Source organism: Elephas maximus, chromosome 19 (genome assembly GCF_024166365.1).
Source record: "Elephas maximus indicus isolate mEleMax1 chromosome 19, mEleMax1 primary haplotype, whole genome shotgun sequence".
Lineage (NCBI taxonomy): Eukaryota > Metazoa > Chordata > Mammalia > Proboscidea > Elephantidae > Elephas > Elephas maximus.
In genome coordinates, this window is record NC_064837.1 from 69,497,494 (window position 1) to 69,521,517 (window position 24,024).

General features: G+C 54.1%; 1 protein-coding gene across 1 annotated transcript in view; it reads right to left on the bottom strand.

Moving 5' to 3' along the window:
* Positions 1-18,564, bottom strand: part of RBFOX3 (RNA binding fox-1 homolog 3) — a 551,245-nt gene extending 532,681 nt beyond the window's left edge. The window contains exon 1 of the mRNA XM_049860619.1: positions 18,237-18,564. The gene's annotated coding sequence lies outside the window, so the exon portion shown is untranslated. The remainder of the gene's footprint in view (positions 1-18,236) is intronic.
* Between the last annotated feature and the right edge of the window lie 5,460 nt (positions 18,565-24,024).

Here is a 24,024-nt window from a genome sequence, read left to right on the forward strand (position 1 = left end):
GGTGCCGGCAGACCTGGGCACCTGGGACTCGGTCCATCCAACTCCCTCCCTCCCTGCAGCCCTGCCTGCCTCCTGCCTCTTCCTGAGTTAGTGTTTTAGGATTTAAGATCATGGAAATATAATTGAGTAAGATGAAGCTGTCTCCGTTGGCATTCTCAGGACAAAGCACAGCCCCCACATGCATTCTTTCAACATTTATTAAGCTCTGGGGAACCTGGTGGCACAGTGGTTAAGAGCTCTGCTGCTAACCAAAAGGTTGGCAGTTCAAATCTACCAGCTGCTCCTTGGAAATCCTGTGGGGCGGTTCTACTCTGTCCTGTAGGGATACTAAGAGTCAGAACTGACTTGATGGCAATGGGTTTAGTTTTTGGTAGGAGCTCTGATGGCACAATGGTTAAGCGCTCCACTGCTAACCGAAAGGTCAGCAGTTCAAACTCACCAGCCGCTCTGAGGGAGAAAAGACCTGGTGGTTGCTCCCATAAAGATCACAGCCTAGAAAACCCTATGCAGCAGTTCTACTCTGTCACAGGGGGGTTGCTATGAGTTGGAATGCACTTCACGGCACCTAAGAGCACCACCATGTGCCAGAGGGTGTACCTGGGTGGTGCAAACAGTGAACACACTCTGCTGCTAACCAAAAGGTTGGAGGTTGGAGTCCACCCAGAGGTTCCTTGGAAGAAATCCCTAGCGGTGTACTGCTAGAAAATCAACCCTAAAAACCCTCTGAGCACAGCTCTACTGTGACACACGTGGGGTAACCGTGAGTCGGAGCTGACACCGTGGCAACTGGTATTGATATGCCAGAGAGATGAGTGGCTGTCCTTCTTGCCTCCATGGGAAGTACTTCCTGCCATTGGGAGCAGAGGGAATCTAGGAGCTGTGAGCTAAGAGCTGTGAGATGAGGCACTGCCAGATGTTGCTGAAGCCCATGGGGGCTTTCTGAGACTGAGGGTGTGAGTCCAGGGACAGGCCTTCATTCTAGAGGGTTCTGTGTGTGCAGGTGGGGGGCAGACACCATGCAGGGTGGCGGGGGATCAGTGGGGACACAAGTGGAAGACGCAGCCTACCCAGGAGCACCAGGCCGGGGAAGGACGGAGAAGGAACGAGACAACTATCTCTGGATCCCAAGACCATCGCTGGCCACTTCTTTTTCTCACCAACACCCGGCCCTTCTCCCAGCCTCGTCCTCCCACAACAAGTCTGCTTGGGAAGTCGTCTGTGTTGAGTATTTCAGCTGAGGCATCCCAGGACACCAGGAGGAGCCCCGCTTTTCCAGCCTCACAGGCAAAGCTGCAGCAGCAAGTAGACTGGCCACCCTCCAGGCCTGCCACCATGAACTGTCCCCAAGCATGAGGCCCACGGAGCCATGGGAGCCAGCATCTCAAGGTTCCTGCACCTGTCCTGAGTCCAGTGACCCAAAGACAGCTCCTGGGAGGGCAATGTGAGCAGAGCCAACTGTCTTAACATAAAAATGCAAATCAATGTGATATATAATTCAAGGTAGCTCAGAAATCAAAGGTCATTTGTAACTCTGATGCCAGAGAGCATGGTGCCAAGAGTGAGAAGCTGGTGAGTGGAGGAAGGCCGTGGCCTTGAGGCCTCCCCGCCCCAAAGGTGCACCTGCAGAGCCCAGGGAAGTTGTGCCTGACCACCATGACACCCCTTTGTATTAGTTACTCTCCTGTGTGCGGCATTCACTGCGTCCCCCGAGGAGGAGACCAGCCCAGCACAGGCTCGTTGGGGCCAACAGTGTGTTCTGGGAGCCTTGGCGAGGGCATGCCCCAAGGGATGCTGATTGCGCCACCCCCACATCACCCTTGTAGTAATGACAGTCCCAGCCAGATGAGCCACAGCATCGATGGAAAGGGCCCCACCCCTTAGGTGTGCAGACACTGAACACAATGGATCCTTCAGGTATAAAATCAAGCTCTCTGGGAAGAGGCCGATAGACAGAGACAAACTCCTGGAGGAGACCGAGGTCTACCTACGCAGGACTTCACTCCCCCGAGCCAGGTGATAGAGAGTCTTCTGCCTCCCCGAGCCCGCACCCTGTCCGTCCCTCAACAACTATGTACTGAGCACCCATGGTGTGCCAGGCACTGTGCAAGGCACCGGGTATACCAGATGAGCCAAGACAATGCACTACAGCTGTTGTTTTTATTTGCTGCTGTCGAGTCAGCCCCCGACTCATGGCGGCCCCATGCACAATGGAACGAAACACTGCCAGGTCCTGTGCCTTCCCCATGATCAGCTGTGGATTGGACCGTTGTGATCCACAGGGCTTCCATTGGCTGGTTTTCGGAAGTAGATCGCTAGGCCTTTCTCCCCAGCCCGTCTTAGTCTGGAAGCTCCGCTGAAACCTGTTCAGCACCACACCAACACGAAAGCCTCCGCTGACAGACGGCTGGTGGCTGCACTTGAGGCACACGGGACAGAAATCGAACCCACATGGAAGACAAGGATTCCACCACTGAGCCGCCACTGCCTTCATGTTTAAATATTAAAACACATATTGTTCTGAAGCCTTCCTTTTTCAGTAGAAATGTATTGTGGCTGTCCTTCCATATCCATCCAACGCTGCCACACCAGACCGCTAGGTGAATAGACCGTTATTTCTTTAAAGGTTTTAGCCAATCCTTACTGCAGGGAAATCACTAGCAGTAGGGGACCCTGGAAGAGCCATATGCCCAGCATGCAGTGGGGAGAGGGCAGATGCGGGGAAGGATGGGTCTGGCGCTTCACTCTATGCTGGTCGCCAAATCACCAGGGGTTCTCATGCGTTCCAATAACTCTCCTAGAGGGAAGGCAAGGTGGCACACCTTGGCCCACAGGCAGCAGGTTCTTGGACTCCACAAAACATAATCGTGAAGGCCAATCTGGCAGCAGAGAAATATGCAATGCATTCACAAGCTAAATATAAATAATATTGATCTGTCTGCCATTTTGAATTATCCATTTCACTTCTGCTTTCCACTAGCATCGATAATCACGAGCTGACTCCCCCGTAGATAGGTTGCATTAGACTCAGAAGGATGCAGCCAGCCCCAGGGTCATGCATTTGGAGGAGTCTCAGGATATCTTCCAGAATAGTTCAGTGTCTTCTAGAACAGTCCAGTACTTTCCTACTACTTTGTCCTCTCCTTCTACCCCTCACTCCACAACCAGGAAAGAGGTGTGGCTGAAACACATACACGAGAACCCCTCTTGGCAGCCGACTCTGGGGCTGGGAGCGCAAGCTCATACATGCCAAGGTTCTCCTCCAGGCTGAAGGGAAGAAAGCATAAACAGCTGGTGTGCAGCCCAACCAGACCTGCAGGGCACCCCCTCACTGCTGCCAACCCCACAGGCTGAATCAGGGCTGTGTCTTCTCAAGGCTGGAAACCACGTGGCTTCCCTCCACGTCAGTGGGTGGCTCACTCCTCTGGCAGCACACCCCATGCTGGACTTCTGACCAGCAGACACCAAGAGCACCATAGCCAGGACTCCCACGCACCTTCCATACCGGCAAGATCCAGCCAGACCACTGGAGACGGACAAGGCAGGGCATGGAGACCCCCATAGGTCACTCACCAGGGGGGTCCAATCAGGACAGAGGGCTAATGCAGCCGAAAGGCCCCTTGTCATGGACTGAATTGTGTCCCCAAAAAAAGATATGCTGTAGTCCTAACCCCTGGTACCTGTGAATATGACCTTGTTTGGAAATGAGATCTTCAAAGATGGTATCAGTTAACATGAGGTCCTATGGAGCAGGGTGGGTCCTAATCCAATCTGAATGATGTCCTTACAGAAAACAGCAGACACAGATGTGGATGGAGGAAGAACGTCAGGTCTCAACAGAGGCAGGCACAGCTGCAAGGCAAGGAACACCAAGGATCACCGGCAGCCACGAGAAGCCGGGAGAGAGGCATGGAGCCGATTCTCTCTCAGAGCCTCAGAGGGAATCAACACGGCTGACAACCGGATTGGGACTCTTGGCCTCCAGAACTGTGAGAGAATAAATTTCTGTTTTTTAGAGCCACCCACTTGGTGGCATTTTGTTACTGCAGCGCTAGGAGACTGTGACACCCCTGCCTCTCTCTGTCTCTGTCTCTCTCCTCTCTCTCTCTCTTTCTCTCTCTCTCCCATTTAACACATAACCATCAAGAACTGCCTACTGTGAGTAGGGAGCCATTCTAGGTACTGTGGGGACAAGAGAGCCCCCGCCTTGGAAGCACTTACCATCTGACACGGGAGGCAGATGTGCAAGCAGCCACCAGGATCTGTGACGCCCCATTCTTCCTCGTAAGTGCTAATGACCACTCCCTTCACCACAGTCACTTGCTAAGTGCCTACACACAGGCCCAGGCTGGCCTCTGCCCTCTGCAGGGAAGACAAGAAGAGTGGCCTGACCCCATGGACACCAGGGAGCAGAGACCCCCAAGTCAGAGGGGCTGCAGGCCCCCATCACAAAGCCCACCAACCACTCCTTCAATTCATGTGAGAAAAACCATCAAACCACATGGTGGACAGTGAACAGACCAGATAACTGGTCAACATCCTGAACCCTGCTCTTTGGAGCCAGCTGTCTTGGCAGTGTTGGCCAAGCCTGGGCTGTGGGCACCAGGGACACTTACAGAGGCCAGGCAGCCAGGAAGTACCCCTCCCCACGTGAGGGCCCAGCTCTTCGAGGAGCGGAGAGGAACAGTGGAGGAATCCTTGGCCTGGCTTCTTTACCTGTCCTGGATCTGCCATCTCCCACCATCTGACCACTATCTATCCTTCCCAGGTCCCTGTGCTGTCCAGTACCTGGCACAACCCACAGTACAGGAGGCATTACCTGCTGGAGGGCAACCCACAGGTGTGGGGGTGCCTCAGGTAGTACTGGTACTTATAGATATGGCCAGGCAGCTGGAGCGCTCTCTGGGGAGAAGCCAGCAGGTGCAGGTGTAGGGACTGGACACTCGCACACACGTGCACACATGCATGCATACATGCACATGTATGCACACAATGCACTTGCATGTACACACGTACATACATGTGCACATGTACACGTGTGCGCGCACACACATGTGCACACGCACACACATGCACACTCTTCTCGTTGTCAAGGACCTTGACTTAGAATGATGCAGTCTCTGTTCTCCTGGCTATAATTATTTTAGCGTGGGAGAGAAATTCTGTCTCCGATATCTCAAAAGTGCTACGTGAGAATGGCACATAGCACGGCCCTGCAAAGTCTCTCCCTCATGGCCCTTCTCCTCCAAGCAGGAGCACGAGCAGGCTTTGCAGATGGGGAAACAGACCTTGGATGCTGGGAACGCAGGGCTTTAATTCCTACTCCGAGCTGCTTTCAGCTACAGCAGTGAGACCTGGGACTGTGTGTGCGGGTAACCAAGGCAACCTCAGGGAAGTTTAAAAAAATAAGTTTATGAGTTGTTGGGTTGCTATTTGGTGCTTCGTGGGTTGGGTTTTTTCCTTCTTTTTTAGGATAACAAGGTCCCCAAATAGCGCTCTATGAGAGTGGTTGGCCCGGCGTTCAAGGCAGCAGCTGCCTCCAGACTTCTAATTACCTCCGGGGGTGGAGGGGTGTGTGTCTGTCTCCGCACCAGAGTCACAGGTGCTGGTTTTGTCCCCAGAGAGGGCTGTTCTACGTGACCTTGAACCTGGCCACCTCCCACCTGCTCCAGGTATGCCCCTCCCCACCCCAGGTATTCAGAAAGGCACAGAGACTCGACCCTGACATCCTGGTCTCAGCAACCTAGACCCCTCAAGGACCCCAACATCCATCCCAGCCACCCTGTAGGAGGGGCCAGACTATCCCTGCAAGCATCATGACCCCCACTTGCAGAGTCACGTCCACACACGCACACACACACACACAGGAGGGCCAGCATGTGTGCACACAGCTGAGCGCTGTGATACATCCCCACAGAAAGCAGCATCCCAGCACCCACCCTCAGGATCCTGCTGCCCTTGGGCCCCAGGCAGCCTCGGTGGAGCAGATACAGAAGTTGCTCAGCTGGGCCCTTTTTGTGTGACTTTAGCATCACTGGGCTTTCCATGCCAAGGGACACCACACACAGGCTGATGTAGTACACATGTACGCACACGTGTGTGTGCATACACACGGGTACCCACATGTGTACACACACAGACATGCATGCACATGCACACAGACACACAGGTGCACACGTGAGTGCATATCCACGCACACACGTGAGCTCACACACACACACATACAGACTCGCTGCTGCAGGTTCGCCGGCTTGCTTGCGGCACTGTAGCAGGCAGTGCCACCCCGTAGGGCACGCTGCCTTGATTGTCTGCACGGCACCTCAGAACAGAACAATGGAGCAGCCCCCGCCCGGCCCTCACAGCTGTCTCCAGTTGAACGCTGTGTTTGCTACAGACCGAGAGCTGGCAAGCGCCTGGTAGCCAGTACAAGGTTCTCTGTTGCAGAGGGCTGGGCCACACGGCTGTGAAAAGGGAGTATTTCTTAAACGGAGAAAAATCCTAAATGGCCCTTTCAGCCTTTCAGCAGACATAATTGTAGTATCCAAGTTAATGAAAGGCCTGGTGTGCTGGCTGGCTGAATACCAGCTAATACCACGCACCGCACCCCACACGGAACGGCGCCTTCACCCGCGTGGGAGTCAGCCCACACGTGGGGAGGTGGGTGTGGGGGTGTGGACGGAGGCAGGAAAGACACAGAATAAAGCCTACTTCCAGGAACCACAAGCCTCCCACGCGGGACCACATCACCAATTAGCCAGCAAGAGGGCCTCAGAGCGCTCTGCATCTCATTTCTGCAAAGACAAAGTTTCCTTGAGGAAATTGCCAAGAGCCTTTAAGGTGCTGAATGAAGGCCTAGAGCAAATGAAGAGGGAGGGCCACAGGTGTGGACGACGCTCAGACACCTGTGCCCCAGCCACCAAGCACAGGGTGTGTGGTTTAAAGACACAAGCGGGGCTCTGCAAGCATTCAAGAGGCAAGCACACACGTGTGCATGTACATAGGTGCATGTAGTATGCACACATGCATGTGCCTGCACACATGTGGCGTGCGTGCACATACATGCATACACGTGTGCACCCATGGATGCACCTCACACGTGCATGCACCTGGGTGTATATACACATGTGCTACGTGCAGGTTGGAGTCCCCTACTCTGACCCACTCCGGCTGGTGGCTCTCAGAGCAGCAAGATGCTAAAAAAAAAAAGAAAAAAGAAACAAAGCACCTTGCAAATGCTTTGAAGGGAATTTCACCCTAATGCCCCAAAGCACAGCCCCCATTTGTGAGGAGCCCCAAGGTCTCCAGGCCCTGACTCTGATGGGGCTCAGAGTATGTCAGATCCTTGAGCAGTTGATTCCGGAGCCTTCAAATCCACCCCCAAGGGGTTCACGGTTTAAGGCCCCGGGAAGCCTCTGGCTCACCGTCTAAGTAGAGGTGACTGATTTATCCTGACCATCCTGACTCCTAACGACCTCGCTCTCCTCCAGTCGTGCAGAACTTTAATTGTCCATCAAGTGAAGCAGGGAAGAGCTGTAAATCTTCCAGCCCTCCCGGCTCAGCACTGCTTGACCTCCAATTGCCAGCCCACCACCTGCACCCTGCCTGGAGGGGCCTGCTGGCTCTGAAGGTGAAGGGGGAAGGTGGGGTGCAAGAGAAACAGGCTGGGGTGTCAGGGAGGGGCACAGAGCATGCAGAGTGCAGAACGCAGGTGCCGGCCACCCTGGGAACTGCAGAGGCAGCTGGTGCCCAGGAAACACCAAGGCCACGGTGCTGGGAGGGACGGCGGCTGGCAGAGGTGCCCTGTATGCTGCCCTCCCAGGCAGGCGTCTACACACCTGGCCTCACCAACCCCATCTCTGGAGCAGCAGAGCTCCTATAAGTGGGTCAGCCAAGGGAGGAGCCCCCGTACCCTCCTGACTGGCTAAGAAATAGCACCGACGTGAAAGGAGCCCAGTGGGGTGGGCAAATAAGTCCCTGTCAAGCCTCCATGTTGTAGCTGCCCCCTGGCTGGGGGAACGGGGATCCTCCAGATGTGTCTCTGTAAGAGCCAGGGGTGGGCTGGGAGTGCACCACACAGCCCAGAGCAGGTCCACAGCATGTAGCTCCAGGCTCCCAGCACACGACTTAATATATTCTGTAATATTCGTGTACATTAACGCTTTTCAAAGTGGCACATATTACAGTCATCATTATTACCTAAAGACTTCCTTTATAGGCCTCATTTTCCAGTGCGCATTACTCTCAGAGAAATTTTCCTCAGGGGCTGGAATTTCTCAAGTCAGGTCTTGAGAGTTTGCGTCTCAGGATTTGAGCCAAATCTATTATTGAGTTCATGACGGGGAGGGGATGAGGAATGCAGTCTCCCTAAGTAAGTCTCCGTGGTGACTTCCGACAATGACAGAATCATGTTTGAGGGTGAGGCGGGGCAGAGACTGTGTGCGGTATTTTTAACATGTAAATACAGCTGCCATTATCAATGACCTAGTTTTAGATCCGCCGTCTGTTCTATAGAGATGGTTCTATTTTTACAATGAGATTTCACTCTGAATGGTGGAAGTACCCATGCATGCTCATTTGACATGCCTAAGGACAGAGAAGCCAAATGCTGACAAATACGCTGATAATTGCAACAGTATCCGTGCACGTGTGCCTACACACGTGTTTTCCAACACACGGGCAACCCTGCAGAAAGTCCCTTGTTCATGACCAAAGGGTTGAGAAACAGGCAAAAGAAAGCACAGTCTAGGTGCATTGCTTTTAACTGTCCTACTGGGTATAAGCAGAGATCTGCTTGCAAGGAAGGAAAATGTGCTAGCTGGTAGATTTCCTTTAATCTTCCTGTAAGTCGTGCCATTGAGGCACTGCTGGTTCAGTGGTAGAACTCTGAGCTTCTGTGCCGGAGACCCGGGTTCCATTCCCAGCCAATACACCTCACGCGCAGCCACCACCCATCTGTTGGTGGAGGCTTGCGTGTTGCTAGGATGCTGAAAGGTTTCAGCAGAGCTTCTAGATTAAGCCAGACTAGGGAGGAAGGCCTGACGATCTACTTCGGAAAATCAGCCCCTGAAAATCCTAGGGGTCACAACGTTACCATCCACAACTGATCATGGGGATGGCACTGAGCAGGTCTCAGTGAAGCTTCCAGACTAAGAGGGACTAGGAAGAAAGATCTGGCAATCTACTTCCACAAATCGGCCAGTGAAAACCATATGGATCATAATGGTCCAATTCACAAACGACCAGGGGGATGGAGCAGGACTGGACACCATTTCGTTCTGCCGTGCATAGGGTCACCAAGAGTTGGGGGCCAGCAGCTAACAATAACAAAAGTTGTAACAGACCCACCATGAGCCCTAAGGGTCAAGAAAAGGGTACCAGGCCTCCCTGCAAACAGAGGGTCATTGTCCAGGTTTCTCTCTTTGCTGCCTTGGGCCACAGTTAAACAAACACAGCTGTCAGCACCTCAAATAGACTTCCGGAACAAGAAGATGTAATATAGCTTTGGCAGCTGTGAGTGTTGATTATAATATGACACCACTGACGACAATAATTCTCACCTTAAATTTCTCCTCCATTTCTCTTTTCTGCTAAGATTCCAAAACACTTGGCTAATGGACTCCTGAATGGCCCCCCTGCGAGGAAGAAGCCGGCACTGCTTCAGGTAACTCTATCGGGTATGGGGGGAGTGAACCCACGTTCCTCGCACCCATCTGCTTAGAGCCAGGTGAAGAAATCCCTTTGGCCCTGGTCCCCTTGGCCTGCCCCAAGGGTGGGTCCCTCTAGCCGTACCTGATCACTTTCCTGTGGTCCCTTTAAAGATGGAGAGCTAATAGTCTAGGAATGCAATGTACCCTTCATGTGTATTTCTCGTGGGTTTTGCAAAACCATGGATTTGTTTTGCAGGCATTGGGTTCTGAGAGTCAAAAATCTTCCCTATCTGTGAAGGCAGGGCTGGGATGGAACCCCTCAGGCTGAGAGAGAACCCACCCATGAAGGCAGGGCTGGGGTAGAACCCCTCAGTCTGAGAACAAACCCACTCGTGATGGCAGGGCTGGGGTGGAGGTGCTCAGTCTGAGAGAAAGCATGGCCACAGTGCACAATGTAAACGACATCCGGGAAGGGCAGGAGGGGGTCATGATTCTTCTTCTTGTCCCACCCCTCATGAAAAACCCAGCTGGCATTCACATGAGGGCCCAACCTCTTACAATCCAAGGCCACTCCTGCCAAGAGACCCCCTCTTCTGAGGGTCGCCTGACATTCGGCCGGGAGTGCAGGCACGGGGAGGAGGACACCCCAGCCCTTGGGGCCCTGGCCAGTGGGATCACAAGGCCACGACCCCACAGACAGGCCCTGGTCAGCGGGATCACAAGTCCCCAGCCCCGCAGACAGGCCCACCTGCTCTTCTGCCAGGCTAGACTGTGTTTCCTGAGAACAGGAGCTGCTGGTCTACCTCCTAGGGCGCTTCTAGGCCACCTGAGTGAACAAGGAGCTCCTCACATCCCCCTTACCTGGTGGGAAAGCACAAAGCAGTTTTCACCAGGCATCTGTACTTTATCTGAAACAGTAGTTTGATTGTTTTTTAAAAATAATATTTTGTTGTGTTTTCAGTGAAGGTTTACACAGCAGTTTAGGTTCCCACTCAACGATTTCTACACAAGTTGTTCAGTGACATTGGTTACACTCTTCACAACACGTGAACATTCTTATTTGTTCTGGCTGTTCCGTTCCCATTAATCTAGTTTCCCTGTCCCTTTACATTCTCATCTTTGTTTTAAAGTCATTTTTGACTGTTTGGTCTCATACCGCTGATTTTTTAAAGGTGCAGGGTACTCACGGGTGATATTCATTATTTTGTGAGCCAATTTGTTATTTAGCTACAAGGTGACTTCAGGGGTTAGCTAAGGTTTAAAGAGTGTCTCAGGGCAATAATCCCAGGAGTCCTCCAGTCTCACCAGTCTAGTAAGTCAGTTTTCTGTTTGTTTGTTTTAAGAATTTGAGGTTCTGTTCCCATTTTTCCCCATTCTGTTGAGGTCCATCTATTGTGGCCCTGATTAGAATGGTCAGCAGTGGAAGCCAGGCACCATCTAGTTCTTCCGGTCTCCAGGTGGGTGAGGCTGTGTCTGAAGCAGTTTTAAAAGTTTCATCTTCTTGCTGTCATAGGAAACAGTTCAGAGTCCTGTTCCTTAACCCTAATCCTTAACCCCAGCCACATGCTCTTCCTCTAAGGAGTGGCTGGCACTGGGGAAGGCAAGCCATCACCCAGGTGTTATGTGACTACTAAGTGCCATCGACGTTGCATGTACGGCCTCCTGGCCTCACTGCCGTCCCTTCTCAGCTGAGACAACAGAGGTCCAGAGCTCGCCTGTGTTCCTGGGCTGGGCAGTCGGCATTCCCTCCTCCACACCACGCCACGGTCACCGGAAGTCACTTCCGGCCTCATGCTGTCCCCTACACAGGGCCTTCCCTCCAGGTCACAGGGCCTGTGGAACCAGCTCCCCTGCTGACAAGCTGTGCTGCCATCGCTGACAGGCCTTGAGGTCTCATGCAAGGTGATTAATTGCAGCCTTGTTCAGAGGTTGTGCTACATTTCAACATACATCTAAATGTGTGTGTCTTGGGAGTGGAGCGAGGTTCCCAGAAGAATCAGCTGGCCAGGGGAGCAGCCAAATGGTACTATCTCAGGGAACAAAAAAAATAAATAAATCAATTGCCATTGAGTCGACTCGGATTCATGGCAACTCCACGTGTGTCAGGGCAGAACTGCGCTCCACAGGACCTTCAGCGGCTGAGTTTTCAGAAGTAGATCCCCAGGACTCTCTTCCGAGATTCCTCTGGGTGGACTCCAGCGACCAGCCTTTCGGGTAGCACCACCGAAGGATTCCACTGCCTCAGGGAAGGGGCCACTAATGGGGAGACAAACAGGATGGAGATCCAGGCCAAACCTCCCGAGAGAAGGGAAGAGGGGAGACTGTGTGCCGATCCCGTGTGAAACATGCCAGCTCTCCTCTTCCTTCTTGGAGTTTGAGTTGCATTTTGTTTGTTTGTTTTGGTGGAGGGGGGTCTTGAAGGAAGGAAAGGTGCCTTGGAGAATTAAAGGCACACCGACTCTCCTCTCCTTGCTAACGGACACCTGCTGTGATCTCACCTGTCCCCCAGAAGAAGGACGAGACCCTGTGCAGGGTCCAGCTGGTAGCAGGTGTTCTGTCCCCAGGCAGCTTCCAGGCTTGCAAATGGGATTGTTTTCTACAAGGGCTAAAACAGACATACCTACCCACCTGTCTCTCCTCCTGGTTTCTAGGCGCATCCTAGCACTAACCTAGACCAGAAGGTGTGGCTCACTGCCCCAAGCCCCTAGCAAACAGCCAAGAAGGGACCCGTGATCACAGAGCTGACGACAGAGAGTGGGCTTGGGGGCAGCCTGATGTAGGGGGTTCTATGCAGTTGCCTCTGCCCTTCTAGAACCTTGGCAGAATGCTCTTAGTACTGCCAACACCCTGAGAAATAAATGGGTAAAATTCTGTTTAAAAATATGTGTATTCTCCTTCCTTTTTCCTGCTGGGCACATCCTCTGACCTTGAACAACTTAACCTCAAAAAAAAAAATACTTGCAACCAGAACTGCTTTGCTCTTAGCCCCTGAGAGGAAACCAGTGACCCTGAAGCCCTCACCCTATCCAAGGCAAGCTGATGCCAATAAGCCACAATCCACCTGGCAGGTGGAATCAGCATGACCCATCCCTGAACTACACAGAAAGGGTGGAGACTAGATTCAAAGGAAGACCTTTCTTTGCTTATAAAGAGCCTCCCAAAGCCCACAGCTTGACGCCCTGCCCGCAAACAGGGAAGCTCCTTCTCCATCCAGGTGGACCTTCTCACCCCTTGCTTCTCACCCCCGAATTTTTCCACCTTGTTCAGAGCCTGATTTCCATCTTCTTGTCAACATTTCAAGTGAAGAGTGTTGGCAGGAGGCTGCCGCAGGGAGGGGAAAGAAGAAAGGCAATGAGACCACCTTTAGCCACTTGCCTATCAAGACTGAGAAAACACGGATAAATCAGAATGACGCCAGGATAGGAAAAGGCTGTCTGGATCTCTCGCAGGCCAGAGTCTAGGGAAGAAACCCAGCTCTCAGAAAGCCTCTCGGTTTTGTTTTCGAAAGCAATACAGTTTTATGCCTTATATTAGTAATTTCTGTTGTGGATACAGACACAAGAGTCCCCATCATCTAGGCAAGAACTTCTTGGTGGTGGTGGTGGTGGTTAGCAGCTGTCAAATCAGCCCCCAACTCATGGTGACCCCATGCACAACATAATGAAACATTGCCCAATCTGGCACTATCCCCATAACCGGCTGCAGATCAGACCATTTTTATCCATGGGGTTTTCATTGGCCGATTTTCAGAAATAGATTGTCAGGCCTTTCTTCCTAGTCTGTATTAGTCTGGAAGCTTTCAGCATCATAGCAACACACAAGCCTTCCCTGATGGATGGGTGGTGGCTGCACACGAGGTGCACTGACCAGGAATGGAACCCGAGTCTCCGGCATGGAAGGCGACAATTCTACCACTGAACCACCATCGCCCTTGAGCACGTCCTTAGGCGCCTAAATTTAAAATGAAATTAATGGATCTTTTTCCTGGGTCACAAGAATCGTGCTCGCTGGCTGTTCCTTTTGGTGACTTCCCTCACTGCTGAGCTAGAAGCACTCAGTACGGGGCCACCTGTGCTCTGATACCATTCTCAAAACATAATTTAGATACTGTGAGCTTGCCCTGGGGGTTGGGGGGGCGGGTGGAGGAAACACTTACAAATAAAGTAACAGGTTTTGTACTCTTTATTATCTCAAGTCACCTTCAAAGGCATGTTTTGGTATCAGCTTATGTGTTGGAGAAACTGTGACAGAGAAAGAATTTGCTAAGTGCATTGCACTTAAGAATGTATATTTTATAAACCAAATCAGTGCATGTCACAAGGTAGTTCCTTACCTGTGGCTACTCAACTGTTTTGGTCTCTAGTGCTGCTGTAACAAACAAACAAAAATACAAGTGGGTGGCTTAAAGAACAGACCTGTATCATCTCACGTTTCCAAAGGTGAACAGTCTGAATCAGAGTTTCGGCCATGTCGATTCCTTCTGTGGGCGTCTCTCCTAGTTCCTGGTGGCTGCCAACACTCTCTGACATTCCTCCACTGCCTACAGATGGACCTGCAGCATTCTCCTCTTTGTGTGTCACTGTGTCCATTCTGCTCTTTTTACAAGAGACATTCAGAAGGGATTAGGTTTAGGACCCAGGCTACTCCACTATGGTCTCATTAACATAACAAAAGAAATATGTCCCTGCTTGGGCAGGGACATATTTACAGGTACAAGGGTTAGGACTTCCACATAACTTTGGGCGGGGGGGGGCAGGACACAATTCTATCCGTCACACCCTCTGTCTGTAGATTGCCCACACAGAAGAGGTCCCCCAGTAACCATCCACTGAGAGCCCTCCTCAACTCTCAGACAAGCAGAGAACCACGTCCTAAGTACACACACAGCTCAGAAAGTACACAAGAGGAAAAAACAGGGAGGACAGGAAGATACAGCCAGTGAGATGGAACCAGAATGTTATAAATAAAAGAGACGGAGAAGGCAGCTTCAGAGTGGTTGCCGGAAACACGATGTCGAGGCCGCCTGAATGTTTCATGAACCTGTGAGAACAACATGCTGCTTCATAAAAGGACGTGGGGAGAGACTGCAGGTAATCAAAGAGAGGTAGGTGCAAATGAGATATCTCTATAAAGTTGGTCCCTTGTGCGGGAAGAAAAGGCCTGCTGTAGACAGGGGCTCAGGGAAGCACGGTTCCCAAGGGTGAGCAGCTCCGTGCAACGGCGGAGAAGTTTCAAGATGGTTTTTTCTCCTTCACTTGTTCAAAAATAAAAAATTCCTCACTAATGTCGGGCTCCATTTGTCTTTATAACAGAGTATCGGGCAAAAGTATGGAAATAAATAAACAGAGAGACAACCCAACCAAAGAATACAGGCACTAGGTGGGCTAGAAGAGGTAAGCCCTGCACTGCAGCGGCCAAGAATAACGTTTCCATTTTGCATCACTGAGTCGGCTCCCTTCCTTTCCTGACTTGCTGCCTCCCTGGCCACCACCAGCCTCACGGCCTGACATTTTATCCCACAAGCACCAGTCAGGTGCTGTCCTGCGTGGACAGGGGCAGGTGGGGATGAACCAACCAAGATCCCTGCCCCTAAAAAGCCAGACACTGCCACCTCCTACAAATCACAGAAGGGAAGGAGTCTTAAGTCATGGCTGAATTGGGAGGTGGGGGTGGGTGTCAAACAGGGCTACAGGGTAGAATCAGCCCCAGAGCTGGGCCAGGCTGGAAGGATCCTCTGACCACTGCTTTGTGTAACTCATCCCCAGATATGGAAGGGGTTGGGTTGTCTCCCCTCTAGGTTTCACCCATGAGTCATTAGAGAGGCTGAGAGTTAAGTAGGTGGCAGGAAGCCGACAGACACCCACTCTGGAATAGTACCCCGGAGTCCCACCTCCCTGCCTCCTCCTGGCCCTGGGCCTCCCTGGCTCTGAAAGGACCCCAGGAGCCATCCCCTTCCCCTCTCAGGGTAACAGCGAGTGCCCACAGCGCCCCCAGCGGCCCCAGGATGGTGTCAGAGGCTGGGGGATGAGAGCGCAGGCTGGGGCCCTGGCCCTGTCCTTGGTGCTGCCAGCTGCCGCGCCCCTGCTGCACCGCCCCAGGGCAAGAGCCCACCGGCCGCGTCCTTTTCACGCTCCCTGGCATCGGGTGCCTGCAGAAGGGTAGTGAATACATCCAGCCTATCCCTCGGCAGGGGACAAGTGTCATTTGCAGCGAAGTCCCAGCACAATCAGAGACCGGGTGTGGAAGGGACGACCTGAGAGGACCAGAGGTTGGGGGCGGACGCACATCCCTCTGCGCCCCAGACTCCTGGGTTGTGAGTCAGAGCCCTAGGCCGACTTTTATGGGGGAGGGGGTAGCTGTTTGAAATGGGTACCTCATGCGAGAAAACTCAAACAACCCACGTGCCACTAGCCCACATGCCACCTCCCATCGGCCAGTGGAGCCTGTCCCGGCCTGAGTGCACCTCTCAAAGCAGCCTGCTCCCCAGACCCTTTAGATGCTCCCCACCACCCTCTCCCAGGCCCCCGCCAGGAGGACTCTACTCTCCCAGCAGCCCCAGCCGGAAAAGGCGGGGTTAAGCCTTGCTTCCAGGAGAGGCCCCCAGGGGAGCCAGGTGCCCACGCAGGGAGGCCTGTGGTCCCCTGGGAGGCGCCGGAGGTGGCAGCTTGGCTTCTCAGAGCTGGCGCAGGCTCAGATGGGAGCTACGTGCCTCCAGGTGGAGGCGGCAGGAGGGGGCGAGAGGTTGGTCCGTGGCAAGGCCTTTCCGCCACCGCCCCGCTGCCCCAGCGCCCCGCCAGCCCTCCCTGCAGCAGTCGCTGTAGCCTCGGGGCGCCCCCCACCCTCCTGTGCCCCGTTTTTATCCGGCAGAGCTTTCTCTGCAACTTTTCTCCCTCTCTCCCCGCACAATTTCGCTCACCTGGAGGGTCTAGTTTTAATTAGTGTAATATCACGGTTAACAACGCAGCCTAATTAAGACATCCACCCCGAATCCACCTTGCACACCTAATGAGCAGGTTCTGCCGCAATGTTTATACTTTTTTTTTTCTCTCATTATTTCTTGCAGACCAGTAAAGCCAAAGCCAGTTTCCAGCTGAAAGATGTCATTATAGGCGGCCCCACTCCATTAGCCTTGTAACTGCTTGGCGCTAAATGCCCCGGGCGTCTCCGAGTCCAACCCGCATTTCCAGCAGGACATTAGCGACTTCACGCCGGGCCGGAGGGAGGGGCGCTGGCCCTAGCACTGCTCCCTAGAGTCTCTGCCCTCCGCCCCCACCGCAGGGGGTCGCGCATCATTACAGCTGCCGCAGCACCCGTTTTTAAAAGGGCCCATCTCGTAACAAATCTCGTCCTTTTCAAATGCAGGAAAGGAAAGGGAAGCAGGCAGCTCCGTCACCCTGTCACCAAGAAGTTTCTCCCCCCAACTGGGCTCCTGCGCCCGCCAGCTGTTGCCTGAGTTCTGGACTCCAGGACCTTCCCCCGTGGGGCTTCGGATACCTGGGTCGCTCCGGGGAGGGCGGGGTACCAAGGCATCTCCGCGCCGGGTGGCCCGCTCTCTCCCCGCGCCGGCTGGGTGCGCACCCCAGGCAGCCCGGGCCCTGCGAGGCTGCGAGCCCGGAAAGGCTTCGCGCCCCGGGGAGTGTCCATCCACAGCACCCAGGCGCCGCGGGAGACAGCCCTTGCCAGGGAACGAACCCCGGACGCCCCCGCGAGCCTCCCAGGGCAGCCAGGGCAGAAAGTTTGGGCCAGGGGTGTGCCCGGCCCCACGGCGCCAGCTTCTCCAGCCGGGAGGCCCGAGTCTCTGGGGGGGGGGGGCCGTCGCGGCCCCCAAGAAGCAGCCTCCGCTCCTGCGGAGCTTTCCTGACAGCGCTGGGGGGAGCCCGGCCCGGAGCACCCCCAGCGCCACCCCCCATCCCCACCCAGCGCCCTGAGCTCCGCTCTCCAGAGAGCCCCCAGCACACCGCGGCGCTGCGAGCTCGGCTCGGCTCTCAGAAGCCGCGGTTGTCCCTTCCCCGTCCCCCAACTCCTTTGGGCCATCAACCCCTCCAGGGAACCCTCCTCCCTGAGGACTCATAATGGCTGGGGGTGGGGGGGCTGGATCGCCAGGGAGAAGCGCGCGGCACCACTATGGGGTCTGCAGCCCCAGCTCCCACCCGTGCTGTCTCCAACCGCCTCCTGGATGCGCCCAGCAGGGCGGGGATCTCCGCGCTGCTCTGCGCCCCATGCGCCGAGGAGTTCCCCGCGCCCGGCATTGTGCAGCCGCCACCACCACCACCAAGCCGCCCGCGGGACTCCCTGGAGTCTCCATGAGCCGGACCCCAGGGCCTTGCCTTTCACAAAATCGCCCCCTCGGCCCCCGGCCGGGCTACGCACCCCGGCCCCAGCTCCGGAGGACGCGGGTAGCCCCTACCCGGCGCGGGGACCGCGGACCCCGAGGTCGCCCCCTCCTGGAGCCCTGCAGCCTGGCTGCCCCGCCGTCCCCCCGGGACCAATACGCCCCCGGCGCCCCTCCCCAGGCCGAGCATTCCCCGCCTGCTCCCCGCGATTGTGGTGCCGCCGCACGGCAAGGCGCGGGCGGCGCGGCCGGCTACTCACGGGCTCAGCGCTTCCCGCTGCAGGTGACGGGGGCCCGGCGGCCATGCCCCAGCTGCATCCCTGCGCCGAGCGGGTAGCGGCGTCCCGGGGCCGCGCGGGCGCTGCGAGCCGGCGGCGAGGGCGCGGGCCGGGCTCGGGCTCCGGCGGCGCCGCGTCTCCTCCGACCGCGTGGCTCGGCCGCTGTCCGAGGGGCGCTGGAGATGGGCTCCGCGCTCTCTCGCCGCCTGCGCTCGCTCCTTCGCTCGCCCTCTCTCCCTCTCGCTCCCGCCGGTTCCTCTGGCTCGCTCGGCTGGAGCGAGGAGGCAGCAGGAGCACGCGGCGGCGGCGGCGGCTCGGGCGGGCGGGCGGAGCGCGCAGCGCGCGGCGAGGGGGGGCGGCGGCCGCGCGGCCTGGAGACGGCGGGCGGGGAGGGCCGCGGCCGGAGAGCGCGGCGGACGGACCCCGGCGACCCACAGCAGCCGCTCTGCGGAGTCGAGTCGGGAGAGGTGGGCGAGCGCGGGCCCCGCGGAGTCCGGAGCTGCCCCGGCTCCCTCAGCGCCGCCCTCCCGCCTCGTGCCCGCCTCCCCCACTCCGGGCTCCCACCCTCCGCCTCCCCCTCCAAGACGTTTCGCGGGATCCCCAGAATCCCCAGAGATGGGAGCAGCCGAGGACAGCAAGGCGAAAGCCCCCACACTCCACCACCCGCCCTGCCGCACAGTGGTTCCTCCTCCACTCTGCCCGCAGGGGGCCACACACCCCCTTTACTAGGGCCTGGATTCCGGGCCTTAAGGCCAACGCCGAGCGTTTGTCCAGCTCAGCCAACCCAACCAACGACAGCCATTTCACTCCATTTCCACCCGGAGCCGGCCTCGCGGCTGGACAGGAAAGGCTGTCCCAGGTCTGGAGCGGGTGCCCCAAAACTAAGAGGAACCGGTAGCTCCTGTCCCGGGTTCCAGCCTCCCCCGACCTAGGATCAGCCAACCCCGGTTTCCGGTCTTGGAGGGGAGATATGGTTCTAGCCGGGGGAGGGGAAGCAGAACGGAAGCCCCGGCTGGTTGGCGGGGGGCCAGGGCTGTGGGACCCTCTGGGCTTGGGCGTGAGAGCCCGAGGGAGCACAGTGAGGCCAGGGCTCTGCTGGCATTCAGCTCCAGAGGCCACAGGGCCAGCACTGTCCCCAGCAGATCTCGGCTTGGGCAGGCCCCACCACCTTCCTTGTAGGACGATGGGTGCTGGGAGCTGGGAGGAGGCCGGAAGCAGCGGAGGAAGATGGGCTGGACATGCAAAAGCCATCTCCGATGTAAGAGTAAACACATGGGAAACCGGCCCAGGTTGCTTTGAGTTCTGGGGGCTGCTCCCCAAATGATTAGAGTACCCCTGCATGGGACTGTGCTGCTTTCCTGTGTGAGGCAAAAAGAGCATCATGGAGTCTAGGGCTCGGCTGGGGCCTGCAAGATTCCAAGGCAGCCAACCCCGTGACTTGACCCTCCAAGCCCAGGGCTGTGGGCTTTCTGGTTGCCCTCCCTGAGAAGGTCAGTGCCTGCTGCCCAACCACGAGCTTCATGTTGTTCATTTCAGGCCCTCTGCCTGTCAGGGTCCCTGCTCTGCCTCAGCCAGTGGGGACCGTGAGCAACAATTCCACAGGAGCTGCTCAACCATACAGTGAACACCAGATGAAAGCCTAATCTAAGGGCAACCAAGGAGCCCTGGTGGCACAACGGTTAAGCACTCAGCTGCTAACTGAAAGGTTGGAGGTTCGAGTCCACCCAGAGGTGTTTGGAAGAAAGGCCTGGTGATCTGCTTCTGTAAGATCAGTGATTGAAACCCCTCTGGAGCAGTTCTGCTCTGACACTCACAGGGTCACCATGAGTTGGGGTTGACTTGGCGGCGACTGGTGGTGGTGGGCAGCTGCAAAGCTCAGGTCCCTGCAAGTCATCCCTCTGGGTCACTCCGGAAAAGCTGCTTGAAGACAATGCCAAACCCTGCTCTGAATCTCCACCAGTCCCAGCCCAGTGCTAAGCACATAGTAGGCCTGCTCAGACACCGTGCCAGTGGATCGAAATTCGTATTCGTAACAAGGATCAGCCACAGGGCGTCTGCATCAGGTTTCCCCTGGTGACAGGCCCCAGCCAAGGCTGGCTGTGGTACCAGCACCAGGGAGTCTGGCCTTCTGGCTCCAGCTGCTGTAAACTAGGGATCTGGCCAGATCAGGGCCAGTCTGTCTGTCCTCCTCTGAGGACAAAGCAGGAGGTTTTCCATCTTGGGAGAGCATCTAAGGGAATATTACAAACCTCTGATTTGGAAACTTTAAAGAAAAAGTGAGTTTGTGGGGGAGGAACTAGGAATGGTCCGTTGTAATGATAAAAGAAACGAAAGGAGATACAACTCGGGGGCTAAAATGTCAAACACACATGTCTAATTTTGCTTCCTCAAAACTCCAGTAAAACTCCAGAAAGAGATGTTTAAAGGTATAAACCCCAAAAGACCTGGAAAATGGAAGAAAAAGCAGCAGCAGCAGGTATGGACAGCAGGAAAGCAGAAGAGCAAGTGGTGACTGGCCTCGCAGACCTGAGTGCTAATCCAGCGGCAGGGAGGCTGACGAACGGACACAATTTACACCACGGAATCCTCCCAGCCCTCAGGACTGGGGGCCAGACACCTGGAAAGGAGGGGCATGCAGCTGAAATCTGTTCAATGAGGAAGCCGTTGGATCCTAGATCCCTGTCCACTCCGGACCACTGGGCGGCTGCCCTGGAGGTTACTCCAAGCACAGGGGGAAACAGAGGCTCTGGGGCACTTCACATATAGTAGACGGGAGGGTATCCTTCCCTCTGAAGGCTCACGCCCACCAGCTCCACAGCGCTGACAAGCAGGCCTTTACCCTCTGGTAAGAGGCTGTAAGAGTCTCCTTTGGGGGAACTGACCAGCCCAAGAGGAGAAACCTAGTAGTATGACTTTGCTGTTTCCGAGCCAAGAACCCAGCCAATCACCCTACAGGGAAGCTCCAAGGGGATAAGCCCCACTCACCACTCAGAGCTGCCAGTCAGCCTTGCAGCCCCTCCCTTAAATGTGAGTAGACAAACAAGAATTACCAGACATCTCAAGAAAGCCTTTAAGAGACAGAGCCACTGAAACAAACATGGCGGTGGGGGCGGGGGAAGGGTTGCAACTGTGAGGAAACAGGTATTAAGCAAAGAGGAGAAAATATCAAAAATACAAACACAACAAACCCGTTGCCTTCAAGTCAATTCCAACTCATAGCAACCCTACAGGGCAGAGCAGAATTGCCAAATAGGGTTTCCAAGGCTGTGAATCTTTACGGAAGCAGACTGCCACGTCTTTCTCCCACGGAGTGGCTGGCGAGTTAAAAAACCCCTGACCTTTTGATTAGCAGACGATCACTTTAACCAGTGTACCACCAGGGCTCTTTATGTCAAAACAGCCATTTTTAATATCTTCAGCTAGATCAGGGAAGATATTGTATCCATGAACCAAGAGTAGGCTAGTCTTTTAAATAGAACATTTAGAGAACGAAAAAGGGCTGGGAAATTAAAACACGAGAGCAAAACCAAAATACTCAACAGACAGGTTGGAAGGCAAAGGTAAGGAAACCTCCCAGAAGGCAAAGCAAAAAGAAAAAGAGGAGGAAATAAGAAAGTAGGGGTGAGAAAATTAGACAATCAATTCATGAGGTCCAATATCTACATAAAAAGAATCTTCCCCCACCAAAAAAAAAAGAGAAAAGGGGCAGAGGGTGAGGGGTCATCAATGATTTAATTTAAGAAATTTTCTTAGAAGTGAGTTTCCAAGTCCCCCACGCAATCACTTCAAGGCATATTATCATGAAAAGCAGAACACTGAGGTCAAAGAGAATTTTCCACAAGCTTCCAGGTTCCATACAAAGGAATGGGAATAAGAATGACTTCAGGCTTTGTAAAAACTACAGGGGAAGCTAATGAGCCTTCAAAATGCTGAAGGAAAAATATTTCTGGCCTAAAATCCCTTACTTATTCAAATTAACAATCTAATGTGAGATTAGAATAAAGACATTTGCAGACATGCGAGGCCTCACAAGAATTTACTTCCCCTGCACCATTTCTCAGGAAGCTACTAGAGGATGTGCTCTAACAAAACAAAGGAGTAAACCATGAAAGAGGAAGACAAGGGCTAGATGAAATAGTGGATCCAACAAGAGAGCAAGAGAGGAGGTAGAACATAGGATGGGAAGCAAGGGAGATGGCAGGAGGGCAGCTGTGCACCAGGCAAGAGGCCACCATCAAGATGAGAGCAGAATGGTGACACATCCAACTGTCCAGTACACAGATATGTTGAGGGCTGTCATCCACAAGATGCCTCTGCCTTGGCCTTTTTAACCTGTCATTGCCCATATGAACCTGGCCCAGATTCTTATCTTTACCTGGCCTTCTTGGGCCAGATTCTGATGGATTTCTTGCTCTCTTCTCCATACACTTCCACTTGGTTACACTAAAGACGCTTATTTCACCCCTCAGAAGTGTTCTACCTTGATATACTTTTAGAAACAGGACAGTGGCCATGGTGAGCTAAGAAGCAGAAAATACAGATCAGCCTGCTCCCTCATGACCTGCTGATGCCCCACAAGGCCCTCAGTTCCCCCAGAAACTTCTCATGGCCTTGCCTACTGTGTTAGTGACCTGTGGCTGCCATACAAAGTACCACAAACTGGGTTGCTTAAAATATCAGAAATTTATTGTCTCACAGTTCCAGAAGCCAAAAGTCCAAATTCAGGGTGTCAGCAGAGCTGTGATCTCTCAGAAGGCTCTAGGGGAAGATCCTTTCTTGTGTCTCGGGGCTTCTGGTGTCCCCAGGTGCTGCTGCAGCACAGCTCCATCATCATGTGTCTCTCTTCCGTCTGTGTCTCTGTCTCATCTCCTTTTTTATAATCCACTCAGATTGGATTAGAACCCACCCTACTGCAGTATGACCTGATGTGAACTTAAATGATAACATCTTCAAAGACCCTATTTCCAAACAAGGCCATGTTCACAGGCTAGGACTTCATCATATCTTCTGGGGAGACAATTCAATCCATAACACCGCTGACTCCCTAAAAGAGTCTCTTGTAAACTCTTGGGCAGCTGAAGCCAGGCGGTGACTGGAGACTCTGTCCACCTTGTCTTCTTTCAGGCTCCTCCATCTCAGGGTGGCAGCCAAATTAGCCACGACAGGAAGGACACCACAGCCTCTCAGCTCTTAGAGCATCACCTTGCGTGTCCACTTATATAAAGGTAGATGGTGATACAACAGAAAAATATTTGAGGAAAACAAGATGCAGAGAACTTCTTTTTCCCTGTCAACCCTTAATGTTCTTGTCAGGTCCCTAGATGACAAGACTGATGGGCTCTGGAGGGCTTATTTCATGCCCACGACTGGACTGCCCTGTGTAGTCTCCTAATCCAGCAGAGTAAATTATAAACTTACTTAATAAAGCTCTAACCTCCTAGTTAAGGATGGATCTCTCTGTGCCTCTCTCTAAACACACACATCACACACATACACCACAAGCACACACCACACCCACGTATGTACACCACACAGTCACACTCTCACATACACCACACACTCTCACACACACTTCACAAACTCACACACACATAGCACACACAGCACACACACACACATACGCCACACACTCACACTCTCACATACACACACCACACACACTACACCACACACTCACGCACACACCACACACACACAAATATACACCACAAACACACACACATACCCCATCCACCACACACTCACACAACACACACCACACTCACATACA